We start from the raw sequence: 14,156 nt of genomic DNA on the forward strand, positions 1-14,156 counted from the left end.
GATAAGACTGTCTGTTGGCAAATCTCTTCAGAATGTGAAAGAGTGATCTACTAGAGAAAGAAAGTAAAAAGTATACTTCAGATCTGTGAGGGAGCTCCATGCCTAGAAACAGCATGATACCTTGATACAAGGGATGGGGAAATGAAATGAGTGTGGGAAGAAAGACTTGCAGGCCGAATGCCGAGGCCCTGAGAAAGAAGTCAGATTTCTTCCAGTTAGTGGCGAGCATGTGTGTGCTTGCTGCAGTGAATAGGGCAGGAGGTGTGGTGAAGACACAGACTCCTGGGAAGGGATCTGACTCAAAAAAACTGATGTGGTCTCGTCTGCATTTTTACATGTTAGCACTCTGGAAAGTAGATCAACTCTGGGAAACAGGTGGTAGGGGGCAAAGCAGAGAAACAAGTTTGAAGGACTTTCTAAATTAAATACAATATCCATTCTCATGCACTGCCATCAGAAAACAAGTACATTTTTTTCTGGATGATCGTAAAAATACATTCATTATTTGACTCAGAAACTCCTGTTCTAGAAATATGTTAGAATGAAATGTTTAGCTTTAAGAATATTTAAGAATGTTCTTAGTTTATAACTATAAGTAGTCAATTGTAAGCTTAACAAATCATAATAAGCTTAATTAGAATTAAAATAAATCCATAGACTGAGTGTATACATTTATTGCTTAAAAGAGTATTGATGTGCTCACTGTAACAACTTGGGTGAGGGAGCTCCAAATCTCTTTGCACTGTTTGATACTTCTTTATGTGGCATATGAGTGAGTAGTGTACAAATTCCCAGGTAAAGGAATCCACAAAATATTAGCAATAGTTGTCTTTCATTTGGAGGGACTGTATAGGATCTAAATTCTCTTTCGGTTTTTCCAGATTTTCCAATCAAAATCTTGTTTGAAAGGGTTTAAATATTTTCAAGATAGCTATGCTAAACCAGATACAGTGACTTATGTGTGTAATCCCAGCACTTGGGAAACAGGGCGATGGCCACAGTTTAAAGCCAATCTAGGCCTAAGAGTATGGCCCTGCCTCAGAAAAATGATATACATATACGTATACACATCATTGATAAATTATGGCTACAGTGATCTCTTTAACTTTTGCTTTCAAACCAGCCAAAGATAAGCTGGAATGTAGGTCAGTGGAGGAGCGCTTGCCCAGCATAGTCAGGGCCCAGCACTGAGACAATAGCAAGGGGGAAAATAGCTAAATCTTATGTGAGCTTGCCCGTCTCCTTCCTCCAGTGTCCTAGTAAAGGCGTCCATTAACAACCAGTTACACTGGTGATACATTTCCCAGCCTATCTCCTAGGTCTCACTTGCAACAGAGTCTGCTTCCGGTTGTCAGTCACTAAAGAATTTGCATCCCTTCCTTTCTATCATTCTGACACCACCAAGCCAATTGTCTATTTTCAGATAACATGGGGACTCCCATTCCTTATACAAATTTCTGTGTGAGTCAGAGCAACTTAGTTATCTTTAAAAGGGTAACGCAAAAATGCAGTAGTTTGACATATTCTCCATTTATTTCGTGCTTACACAGAGGTCTTACTTACACAGATAGGTAGCTTTTCTGTTCTCTAAGACCTCCAGATTCTGTCCATGGAGGCCTTGGATAGGGAAAACAAATGACAAACAAAAACACCGTACAGGAAATTTCTAGGTGCCTGACTTAGAGACACGGTACCCACCACTCCTCCCTGCATCCTGTCGTCAGAATCCATCTCCGTGGAACTACTAACTATAATGGATTTTGAAGGGAGAATCTTGATAGGCTTCCATGAAGAAAAAGAACACAATTTGCTTTGAATATATATGTGTCTGGGTTTTTTTGGGGGAGGGGGGGTGCAGGTTAAGAGCAAATTAATTTGGTGAAGGCAAACATCCAAAAGAGACCAAATGGGCAAGGTAGTGTAATAAGGGAGCCTAGGAAGTCTCCAGGCCACATCGAAATCTCACACTGGGCAAGGCACAAGCTTGAGATATGGGAATGGCCTCGGCCATTCAGTACCATCCCTACGAGCTCTTAAGAGTTAATACAACCATTGCTGAGCTCATGCGCTGCCTCCAGCATCTCTCTACTCCTTCCTCCATCATCTTCTCACCCAATGTGACATGGCGGTGATGGATTGCAGCATCCATGACGGTACCATTCCGTCCCTTGCCAGCCTCCAAAGGCCTTCAACATAAGTTCCTCGGTCCTTGTTCTTGGCCACAGACCAAAGCATGGGCAAGAAGTGTTCCAAGTCCAGCACCTTCACATTCACCTCATCACTCTTGGAGTTCCCAGAAACTTGAGCACCTCGGCCTTGGTAGGGTTCTGGCCCAGGGCCCTCATCACCTCCCCATGTTTGCTGTACAGGATTTTGCTCTCACCTCTCTGGTCGAACAGCTGGAAGGCCTCCTTATATTCTGGGGTCTGGTGTTGCTTTAACTTTGGCACAGTGGCTGCACCTTGATCTACTGCTTTTTCAGCCAGCAATTGTGACTCTGCAGTTACGTGCCCGCTTCTCTGACAGAGGCCCAGCCACTCAGGCCGAAAGCCTGGCAAGAATTCTTGTGGCTGTCACTGCCGCTAAAGGTAACTTTAACTAAATCTCTATCATTCTGTTTATAAATGAAACTTGAGACTCAAAGGCTGGGGTGAAAACCTGCTAGTTCAGGGAGATTAAGTGACACCTAACTAACTCTTCTTGCTAGTATCTCCCACAAAGCCATCTCTCTCTCTTCCAGATGCCCTCTGATGCTCTATGATTACTTTCTATCTATTCTAGTTGCTAACTCAGCTTCTTGACCCAAGGTTAATTTTATTTAATTAATGCAAATGCAAACGCAAGGTTCACAGTGTGATGGAATATCCCCCAGTAGTCTGCTCCTTGGTGAAGTCACACCCAGCTCTGTGGGACCTTTTCCCTAAAGATATTATTTCTAATTGAGGATTTAACAACACTGTTAACAGCTATAAGCCAAATGTAGCATTGGGTTCCAACTAACATTGTGTGCCTGCTAAACACCTCTGTGGATTCAGATTTCTATAGGGGGAGGATGAGAGGTAAGCAAGCCAATCAAGCCATTTTCAACATGTCACCACAATCAGGTTCAACTAAAAGGTATAATTCTAGCAGGGCATGGTGGCACACTCCTTTAATCCCAGCACTGGTGAAGCAGAGGCAGGTATATCTCATTGAGTTCATGGACATCCAAGGCCTAAGGAGGTGGAACTATTAGGACAGCCTCTAGGGGGTGCTAATTGCCATCTATTACAGGAAAGGGCAAATCCAAAGCTTTTTTTTTTTTTTGGTCCCTAGTCTTAATTTTATTATTTCATCCAGAAGACACTGGCTCTTCACAGCCAAAAGCAGACTGACTGCAAACCCAGGGCAGTCCAGGATTGGAATGTTCCTTCCTAGGGCACTCCTTGACAACAAGCTCTTCAGTGAGCTGAATTATAGGTCTGAATGGTGCTCAATGAACATAAAACTAAATGAAATAAAACAGAATAGTGCCTGTGATGATTCATTTTAAACTGGGATAATATGATGGCTGCGTCCACTCCATGGATGCATCTGGATAAAGAGGAAAGCAGCCTTGCCTCTCGATTACATAGAAATCTTTGACTACTCACTAGATGATACACCCTTGTAATTGCTTCAGAGAAACTCCTGGACAAGATTTAGGAAATAGCGAGAGCTTCCTGCTCCAGAGGGATAGTCTGTATGTTACGATTCCTCATCAATAGAAGTTGAATTTTAATGACTTCAGAAGATAGCTTTTGCCTTCCCCTAAACTCTGTGGCTTTGTGTTTTCACTGTCTGTGACCTGACTTCAGCTACAGTCAGTAGTTTCTGACAAAAGTTCTAGGAACAAAGAAAAGATATTTATTCTTCACTTGTTTTTTTTAACTTAAAAGAATAATTTAATAAATAATTTAAATAAATAATTGTAAAAAACTGTCTCGAGTTTCAACATTTCCATCCTTCATTCAAACCTGTCTTTCAGGTTCTGCTGTGGTTTGAAGACAGATTTGTTCACCTTAATCAGATGTGTTGTAATACATCTATAGAGTTAGTTGTAGTCTAAATAAAATAATTCCCATTCATAAACTATTGAAAACAAAAGGGCTCAAAGTTCAAAATCGTTTAATTATTATCTTGTAATCACGTGAGAGATTATGTTACATTGACATTGGTTTGATTACATTGAGAGAAGTTTTTATGGTCAATTGGAGAAGAAGAAGAAGACACTGGGTTTTATCTTGTCTGTATAAACCTAGACAGAGCTGGTCTCCTCTAAAAACAGTTTCCTAGAAATCCACTAGGCATGTGTATGTATCATTCCATCCCAGTGTGCAGGTTTGGTAAAGTCCCTGTCTTTGTTTGGGGAATTGGTATGTAATTAAGGACTGTTAACATTTCCTATTCCACTAGTTTTTGTTTTAAAACATTCTTGCAGCTTGAGGCACCTGAGATCTTGCCTTAAAAAAATCTTTGAATAGATACTTTGATTTTAAAAGCTCTCTGGAGATAGCACACAGGGATTATTTCAGCGTAGCACTAAAGAAGGCAACTCTAAATGCTCAAAAACTGTACTGTTAAAATGAAACACTTGAGTGAGCTGTCACTTTAGACATAAGAGGTAACACGTGTCATATCCCCAGGGCTGTCCTTCTTGGCATGTCAAGGGCTCAATTAGTCTTTCTGTGAAGGTTCTGTGAATGTGAGGCTCCCGTCCTGTGTTGTCACCCCTTGTGAGCACTGTGCTGAGACTCTCCACATGTATAAGCTTTTAGGATCCCAGACAGCGCTCCTAAATTAAAGAAGTCAACCAGGGACTCGTTGACCGATTGATTTTTCACATTCAATCTTCTACACTTTGGGTTCTTTAGGTAGCTTTATAATTTACATGCCAAGTAATCTATCATTTCTAGAATAGTTTGGCAAGACTAAGTAATTTATACACTAATGCAATAAAAAATTCAGTTAACACGAGCCGGGCGGTGGTGGCGCACGCCTTTAATCCCAGCACTCGGGAGGCAGAGCCAGGTGGATCTTTGTGAGTTCGAGGCCAGCCTGGGCTACCAAGTGAGTTCCAGGAAAGGCGCAAAGCTACGCAGAGAAACCCTGTCTCGAAAAACCAAAAAAAAAAAAAAATTCAGTTAACAGCCATTGCTGTGTCCATACACATGCTGAAGGGCTTTTAGAATGAGTTGGATATAGCCACACACTCTGTAATCCTAGAGCTTTGAAAGTGGAGACAGGAGGATCAGCTTCATCTGCTGGAGACCTTTTCTCAAAATTAGGAACAATGGCCAGATCCTAGTCTCCAGACCAACCATATTAGGTATCTTGTTGTTGCTACAAAATACCCTTTGTTATTTCCAAGTAAATCAGTGTTGATGTGCATTGGTTTGGACACAAACCAATAAATGTGAGTTCTTTCCAAGAAGTCTTGTCAATCTAGGCCAATGAGGTCACAGTGGTGGCGACAGCAGTGTCACCATCAGAGACCTTGAGGACATTAAGACAATGGTAGTATTCTGATCCTGGGATTTGTTCCTATTGTTTACCTTATGTGGAATCTTCTGACAGCATTCGCTGTGTGCACACATTAGCCTAATGAAGTCAGACATAATCCCTAGAGAATTTTAACCGGTGACTCACCTGGGTTTCTGTCCCACTTCAGGTGGATTTTCATTGTCGTCTTTATTTGCATTGTGGCATGAATATTCTGCTTGCCCGTTGTTTTGAGATCTCCTTGCATGGCACAGACCAGACAACATTTATTTTAGTAATAAGACACAGTCTTTCAGGAAGTGGTTTTCCAGAAAGTGCTTGCTGACTCCAAAAACAGAAGAGTTGATTTAATAAAACAAACAAACAAACAAACAAGCAAACAAAAACCTCTGAGAATCTTAGGCAATGATTCAGACTACCTACTGCAAATTAGAATCAACCAAAGATTTACAAAATCCTTTTGACTAGTTCATCTCTAGGTGAATGAAATCATAATTCCTGTGCATGGAACCCGGCAGGAGTTTTTTACATTGTCCAGTTGATTTTTAGTGAGTGATTGGAAGTAAGAACACAGCTTTAGTGGAAGGAGAGAATCAACTCTCTTAGGTTGTCCTATGAGCTCCACATTCATGCTATGGGATAAATACACATGCACACACACATACACACACACACACACACACACACACACACACACACACGCACGCACATGCACAAATACACATACACACACAAAAACACACACATTTATCACATAGACACACAAACACACATTTATCACATAGACACACACACACACGAACACACATACATACACAAACACATATATACACACACAGAAACACACACATTTATCATATATACACACACAAACACACACATACACACACACAAACACACATTTATCATATAGAGACACAAACACACACATTTATCTCACATACACACATAGACACACACATACACACACATATACACACACATATACACACACAGAGAAACACATACACACATTTATCACATATACACACAGAAACACACACAGAAACACACAAACACACATTTATCACATAGACACACACAAACACATTTATCTCATATACACACAGAAACACACACACACATACACACACATATACACACAAACACACACAGAAACACACACACACACAAACACATTTATCACATAGACATACACAAATACACACACAATTTACTGATCTGGTTGATTTCTTTCTGATATCTGAGGAATTATTATGAAATAAGAATGGTAATCCAGGCAGGAAACTGAAAGTATCAAAACGCTTTCACTGGACCAGATTAAAGAGACAGAGCAGCCTGTTCAAGACCATGCTGATGGCGAAGGGAAGCTGGGACTCAGTGGAAACTCAGCCCCACTGAAATGAAGGCCAGGGGAGTTCTGCGTTGGAGTTAGGAGAACAGAGGCCATTCACATTTACTAATTGACCGTACCCCAAAGAAAAGTAGGCTTTCTTATGCCGCGGTGACAAGAGGCACTTGGGTGACTTAGAACAAAGTTAGGACCCACAGAGCTGCTATCTCCTTTCTTGATTAAATTTCAGAGATGGCTGGGAGACACTTCTAAGTTGTAAAACTGATGAGAGACCTTATAAAAGGTTTACGTCTCTAAGGGCTTTGGAAAATATAATTACATGTTTAGGGAAGACACTCTACGAAAATGAAGGTCGGGGGCCTAGAGGCAAAGAGGAAGTCAGGCCAGAGAAGATTAAGGAAACTCGATCAAAAGGCAAGTGAATGGGTAATTGTAGAGCGTGGTGAGTGTGGTCTGGCTGCCCGGACAGGCTGCCAGTGAAATGCACAATGACGAGCTTTCAGCAGCAGAGTTGGGTCCTCAAAACAGCTGGAAAGGGAAGCTGGTAAAAGATTTGAGCCACTTCCAGAGATTAAAAAAATATATATGCAGATGGTCCTGCCTGTCCTGGAATAGCTGAAGAAATGAGAAAGGGAATGTCTTCCACACTCTCTTACTCTTTGAAACGGACCTCCACCTCCAGGTTCGTGTCTCCACTATGTACCAATTGTGGGGACACTGCTCACAGTGGCCATGCTGTGCAAGCCTGAGGAATCCTTCTAGATGCTTAGTATATTGGTGAGAACCATTCGAGTGTAACTTCCCTTCTCTCGTCATAAATTATACCAAGCCTATTATTTCAGTACAGGGAGACTAGTCTGTACTTGTTTTAACAAAGAGGTTTAACCAATGAACTTGTTGGAATTTGGAAAGACTTCTTTTGGTTTTATCCCAGAATTACTGAAGTGTTGTAACACGAATCTTAAAAGGTCTTATTAATAGAAAAAAATCCAGAGCTATTTGGGTGAATGCTGAAAGATCAGAGAGATAGAACAAGCCATAGCTAACCTCACCTTGCCACCTCCTCGGCTGGTCTTGTTTCCTCAGATTGAAAGCCTCCAAGTCCTCACCCAGAAGGGATCTCAGCTGAACTGGTGCTAAAAAGCCTAAAAGCTTAAAAAACCTTGGTCCTCACACCTTGTATACCTTTCTGCTTCCTGCTATCACTTCCTGAGATTAAAGGCACGTGTCTTTCCCAAGCAAGACATAAGATCTCAGGTCCTGGGATTAAAGGTGTGTTCTGGTTACCTTACCTGGTTCTGTTTCCAGTGTAGTCTTGAACTCACAGAGATCCAGACAGATCTCTGCCTCCCAAGTGATAGGATTAAGGGGTGTGCCACCACTGTCTGGCCTCTATGTCTGATCTAGCGGCTGTTCTGTTCTCTGACCCCAGGTAAGTTTATTGGGGTGTACAATATATCAACTGCACAGTATTTCTTGCTTTTTTTCTGATTCTATATTATTTTTGGTTTGACCCAGCAACATTAGGTTTCAGGCTGGTGTCTTCAAGTATATAGTTTTTGGTTTCTGCCAATCTACCATTTTTCCACTGGCATGTAAAGATATCTCATCATTGTGGTTATTATCTAATTCTTTTTTAAGGTTATTTTTTTTATTTTACGAGAATTTGTGTTTTTCCTGCACATATGCCTGTGTGAGGGTGTCGGGTCCCCTGGAACTGGAGTTACAGACAGTTGTGAACTTCCATGTGGATGCTGGGAACTGAACCTGGGTCTTCTGGAAGAGCAGCCAGTGCTCTTAACTGCTGAGCGATCTCTCCAGCCCTATTATCTAATTCTTATATTACATTCTGAGAAATACTATTGTAAAATGTCTCCAAAACCAAGAAATTATAACATAGTAAGAGAGATGCTGTTCTCATAGGACAAGTACTATCAAATATAGCGTACATACATATTATAACACCCTATCAACAGCGGCATTTTAATCGAAGTAACACAGAGTCATGGAATGAAATGCTTCATGCTCTTAACAGATATTAACTTATTTACTTATTCTGTATTAATTATAATAGAATAGATGTTACTATCGGTTATTAAAATATCAGATATTAAAAACTTTATATTGTCAGGCCACATCACAACCAGGCACATTATTTCAAATACAAGACAAAATAAGGAGACATATATACATGAGTATTTTTTGAAGGTCTATAAGTTACATGTGGACATATGGCTTCATTTTAGTGCTATAGTTTACCGAAGAAACAAGTGATTTGGAAGCACATAATTCAAAGCAGTCATGGTAAATCACTCAAAATAGTAAGACAACATAACTTTGATCTGCGTCCCTTGTACTTTTTTAGCCTAGGTAAGTTTCAGAAAAGAAAATAAAAGCGGTTGTCGCATAATGTCATCCAGAAGTGGGACTTCTGGTCAGAGTCATCAGAGACAAGGGTCTTCAGTGGGTCAAGAAAAAGAGGATTTGGAACTGCGTTAAGTATCCATAGTACAGGTGAATGGGAATAGATGAACACTGGGCTAAGAAGAAGAAACTCTCCAAACCCAAAACACATTATAAACACTACTGTCAGTAAAACTTTAAGTCAAAATTTGAAGCCAATAATGAAGAAACTTCTCCTTATAGTGCCATAACGAATGTTTAGATGCATATGAAACATTTCCTAAGACAGCCTCTCGGTTGACATCATTGAAAATTATAGAGTATAACAGGAAAAAACAAGAGCTAAGTCATACAATTACAGGCAATTAGTTGTTTTTTCATTTTTTGTTTTTTGTTTTGTTTTTGGTAAGTCATCTGACCCAATATCTCCTCAGGACACTGAGGTCTTTGGATGTTGATGTTACCAGAGGTCACAGAACCTAAGCTAAGAAAGTGAAGCAAATCCTGGTGTTCTTAATATTAAACAAAATGACCTGTCACTCATACCTATGTATGTAGGTAGAATGATGAGTAAAAATTGCCATAGGTGCTAAGTTTTAAAATGACACAAAAGCACAGTGACCATTTGACTTGGTTGTTTTCTTGTTGCTGTGATAAAAATTGTCTAACAAAAGCAACTTAGAGAATAAAGTGTTTATTTCAGTTCAAAGTTCTAGTCAGCTGTGGCAAGGAAGTCAGCGTGGCAGAGGCTTAATGGAACTGGTCATATAACATGTGCAAACGGAAGCAGAGAGCAAGAAATGCTAGTCCTCAGCTCGCTTTCTCCATGTGTCAACATCTAGGACTTCTGCCCAGGGAATGACCCTGCCCACAGTTAAGGCAGTATTCCCACGTCCTTAATGAAGACGCTCCCTCCCTGATATGTCGGGAAGCTTTATCTCCTGGGGAACTCTCGATCTCATCAAGCTGAGAATGGAGACTGGCCACCCAACCATCGTCAATTCATTTTTGTTCATTCCATTTTATTGTAAAAAGTTAACACAAGGAAATATTAATCCAAAGGAATTATAGAAATTTAGTATAAACTATAAATCAAGGCCCTAAGAAAGATAAGCCTCTGTCTTAGCACTTGTTAAAAGCTAGTTTAATAAAACTGTATCAAAGAAACCTTTTTCTAAAATTCTCATAAAGGCCATATACTAATGACAGCAATAGATTCATTTGCAAACAAGGGTCTGGGGAGGACCCCTCAGAAATCATCAGCCCAGAGTACATGTGGTACATCATTGGTAGCCTCATAATAAAAGGATCATAAGAAAGTAGAAAATATAGAAGGCCTGTCATCAGGCTCCTTTAACCATGAACTTCTCCAGAGTATTTGAAATAAAATTTTATTTATGGAACTTTAGTAAGTGTCACTTTTAAGGAGCATCATTTATGTCAAAGAAATGAATAAATAAAGTAATGTTTCTTTCCTGCATTGGATATGGGTTCAGTCAATGTGTCATGTAGGTGATAGATGATGCAATTTAGACTGAGCATTTAACATTCTACCCTGGGTGAATTTAAATAATAAATATTCAGAGGCAGAGTTAACGCCAGGGTGTGTTAGGCAAAGCAGTACCAGGCTCAGAGCTGCCATCTACTAGCCAGGACTGGTAAGTAGCTCTCTTCTTTGTTTCTCAACTCTGCCTGTTCAGCAAATGAAGGCAACTGTTGAAAGTATATTCTAGACCCTACCCTTTAGGTTACAATGGGCAGTAAATGCTCAGAACTTGTAACTGGGAACTTTTTAACATTCTTTTAGGACAAAGGGAGACAGATCATATGGACCAGGCCTCCTCTGAGCCCCTACCTGTCTCTGTGTCTGTGTCTGTGTCTGTGTCTGTGTCTGTGTCTGTGTCTGTGTCTGTCTCTATCTCTCTGTCTCTCTCTGTCTCTGTGTGTGTGTGTGTGTGTAATTTTAAGTTCTTTGTATATAGGAGCTTTCACAGTTCTTTAGCTGGAGATCCTAGATTTCAGACTGTAATATTAGAGCATGTAAGGTCTTTACTCTGGTTTTATTTTAATGTCTATTTGTAGTTTGAAGAAAACCCATGTCTAATGGTTAATTGTATGTGTCAACAGGTAAGCCACAGCTCCAGTTTTTTGTTTCATTAAACGTTATTCTGGATGTTTGAATGAAAGCATTTTTATTTTCAGACTAGATTAAGATTTTGATCATAGCCAGACATGGTGTCACGTGCCTTTAATCCCAGCACCTGGAGGCAGAGTCAGGCAGATCTCTGTGAATTCGAGGCCACCCTGGTTTATATAGTGATTTCCTGATAGCCAGAGCTACATAATGAGACCCTATCTCAAAAAAGGGGGGGGGGGAAGCACAACATTTTGATCTCAAGATGTTTAAATAAAGTAGATGACTCAGCACATAATGTCCATGTGCCACAACTGCTCAGTAGCAGATCTTACTTGGAAGTCTCTTTTCCACTGAAGCGTCTAGATTACCTAGTGCTTTTAGATTTATTATAGGCCTGGTCTGGCCACAGTCTCCTTTAAAACCTTAAAAGTCTATTTAGCTGGAGTCCTTGCCTCTGCTTTCCACAAGGTCATTCCTATCCATGTGTTAAGCACCACTAAAATCCTATACTAAACCCTTTATTAAATGTTTGCTGCCTCTACCCCTACATTCTGTTGGCGGAATTCACCCCTTCCCTTCCACACTCCCATAGTGTTGATTCCTATATCAGTCCTAAATGGGTGTTCGATTAGCATCTCACAAGTTGGTGCTGAGTTTATATTTTAGCAAAGAGAGTGAAGGACTCTTTTCAAAGACAACCACAATCATCCTGCCCTTTACGATGAGTGGGGAGTGTTAGGTAGCCTATCAATCCTACGTGGCATTTTCTTTCTTTCATTTCAGAGTGGTTTTATTTTTAGATAGTGTCTCCCTCTGTAGCCCACTCTGCCCTGAAGCCAGTATGTAGTTCTTCTGGCTCCAAACTCACAGCAATCATGCCTTAGCATGGGACTTCTGCTGCCTTACCAGTTTGCCGGGCCTCCTTAGCCAGCAGTGGGCTCAGCAAGGTCTGAAAAGGAAATCTGAAGACAGAGAAGGGAGGGGTACCCTGCAGAGGAGGTGCTAAGGCAACTTCACAGCCAGAAGGAAGGTGAGGTGGAAACGGTCAAAAACACATTGTAGAAAAAAAAAAGTGAGGGAATTCTCAGGGTAGAGACGTAAAAAGTTAATGAAAATGAACTTAGAAGACCTTGGGAAAATCACTTACGACTGAGGGGGAAACAAAATGAACTTTCATTCATCCATTTACGTTGGGGGATATTATTTTAAGGAGTGTTACTTTTGTTTCTGTTGCATTTGTTTAACTCCCTGAAGCTGTGTTACTGTGCCTGTGTAAAACACCGGATGGTCTAATAAAGAGCTGAATGGCCAATGGGAAGGCAGGAGAAAGGATAGGCGGGGCTGGCAGGCAGAGAGAAGAAATAAAAAGAGAAATTGGGGAGGAAAAGGAGGACGAACAAACGAGAAAGGAATAAGAGGAGGACGCTAGGGGCCAGCCAGCCATCTACACAGCCAGACACGGAGTAAGAGTGAAAGTAAGATTTACAGAAGTAAGAGAACAGGAAAAGCCCAGAGGCAAAAGGTAGACCAGATAATTTAAGAAAAGCTGGCTAGGCCGGGCGGTGGTGGCGCACGCCTTTAATCCCAGCACTCGGGAGGCAGAGGCAGGCAGATCTCTGTGAGTTCGAGGCCAGCCTGGGCTACCAAGTGAGTCCCAGGAAAGGCACAAAGCTACACAAGAGAAACCCTGTCTCGAAAAACCAAAAAAAAAAAAAAAAAAAAAAAAAGAAAGAAAGAAAGAAAAGCTGGCTAGAAGCAAGCCAAGCTAAGGCCAGGTATTTATAATTAAGAATAAGTCTCCTTGTGTGATTTATTTGGGAGCTGGGTGGTGGGCCCCCCAAAAAAGCATTAAACAACCAACAACACATTTATTCATTCCTCATGTATATATGTGTTTGGGGGGGGGTGTCTGAGTGTGTGCATATACACAGGTGTGCCTGCATTTTTGTACAAGTATGTGCACATGTATCTGGAGATGCAAGGCCAGAACTTTTTTTTTTCTAATCACTCTCCGTCTTATTCATTGAGGCAAGGTCTCTCAGTTGAACCCAGAGTTTGCCTATATGGCTGGTCCGGTTAGCCAGCCTGCTCCTATCTCTGCCTTCTGGGCATGGGAACCACGAGTGGGCTGCCACACCCACCTGACATTCACGTAAGTCTGGCAATCTGAACTCTCATCCTCAGGATTGTGCGACAAGCACTTTAACTACGTGCCATCTCCCACCCATGCTTTTCTTTATTGAAAAGAAATCTCCAACCCCATTTTTAAAACCAGGAATAAAAGTTGCCGGGCGTGGTGGCGCACGCCTTTAATCCCAGCACTTGGGAGGCAGAGGCAGGCGGATCTCTGTGAGTTCGAGGCCAGCCTGGGCTACCAAGTGAGCTCCAGGAAAGGCGCAAAGCTACACAGAGAAACCCTGTCTCGAAAAAACCAAAAAAAAAAAAAAAAAAAAAAAAAAAAAAAAAAAAAAAAAAAAAAAAAAAAAAAAAACAGGAATAAAAGTCAAGAAAAAGATCAACAAATCCTCAAAGGAGTAGCCATGAAAGCCAGTTACGATAACAAAACTCACTTTGACAAGTATTAATAGACAATGGCCTATCAAAAGACAGTTGGAGAGCAAAAAGGGGAAATGAAAGCAAATGCAGGGGTTAAGGAACAGGTGTGTTTAAAATAATTTCGGTAAAGCTAGGATGAGTGATATTGAGAGAGCGAGGAGGCCATCCCTTGCTGGACCCAGGAGA

The 14,156-nt window shown here is 40.9% G+C and overlaps 1 pseudogene; it reads right to left on the minus strand.

The window, feature by feature from the left end:
* Window positions 1–2,033: 2,033 nt before the first annotated feature.
* Window positions 2,034–5,701, minus strand: LOC114689527 (annotated as a pseudogene).
* Window positions 5,702–14,156: the final 8,455 nt, after the last annotated feature.

This window comes from Peromyscus leucopus, chromosome 10 (genome assembly GCF_004664715.2).
Source record: "Peromyscus leucopus breed LL Stock chromosome 10, UCI_PerLeu_2.1, whole genome shotgun sequence".
NCBI lineage: Eukaryota > Metazoa > Chordata > Mammalia > Rodentia > Cricetidae > Peromyscus > Peromyscus leucopus.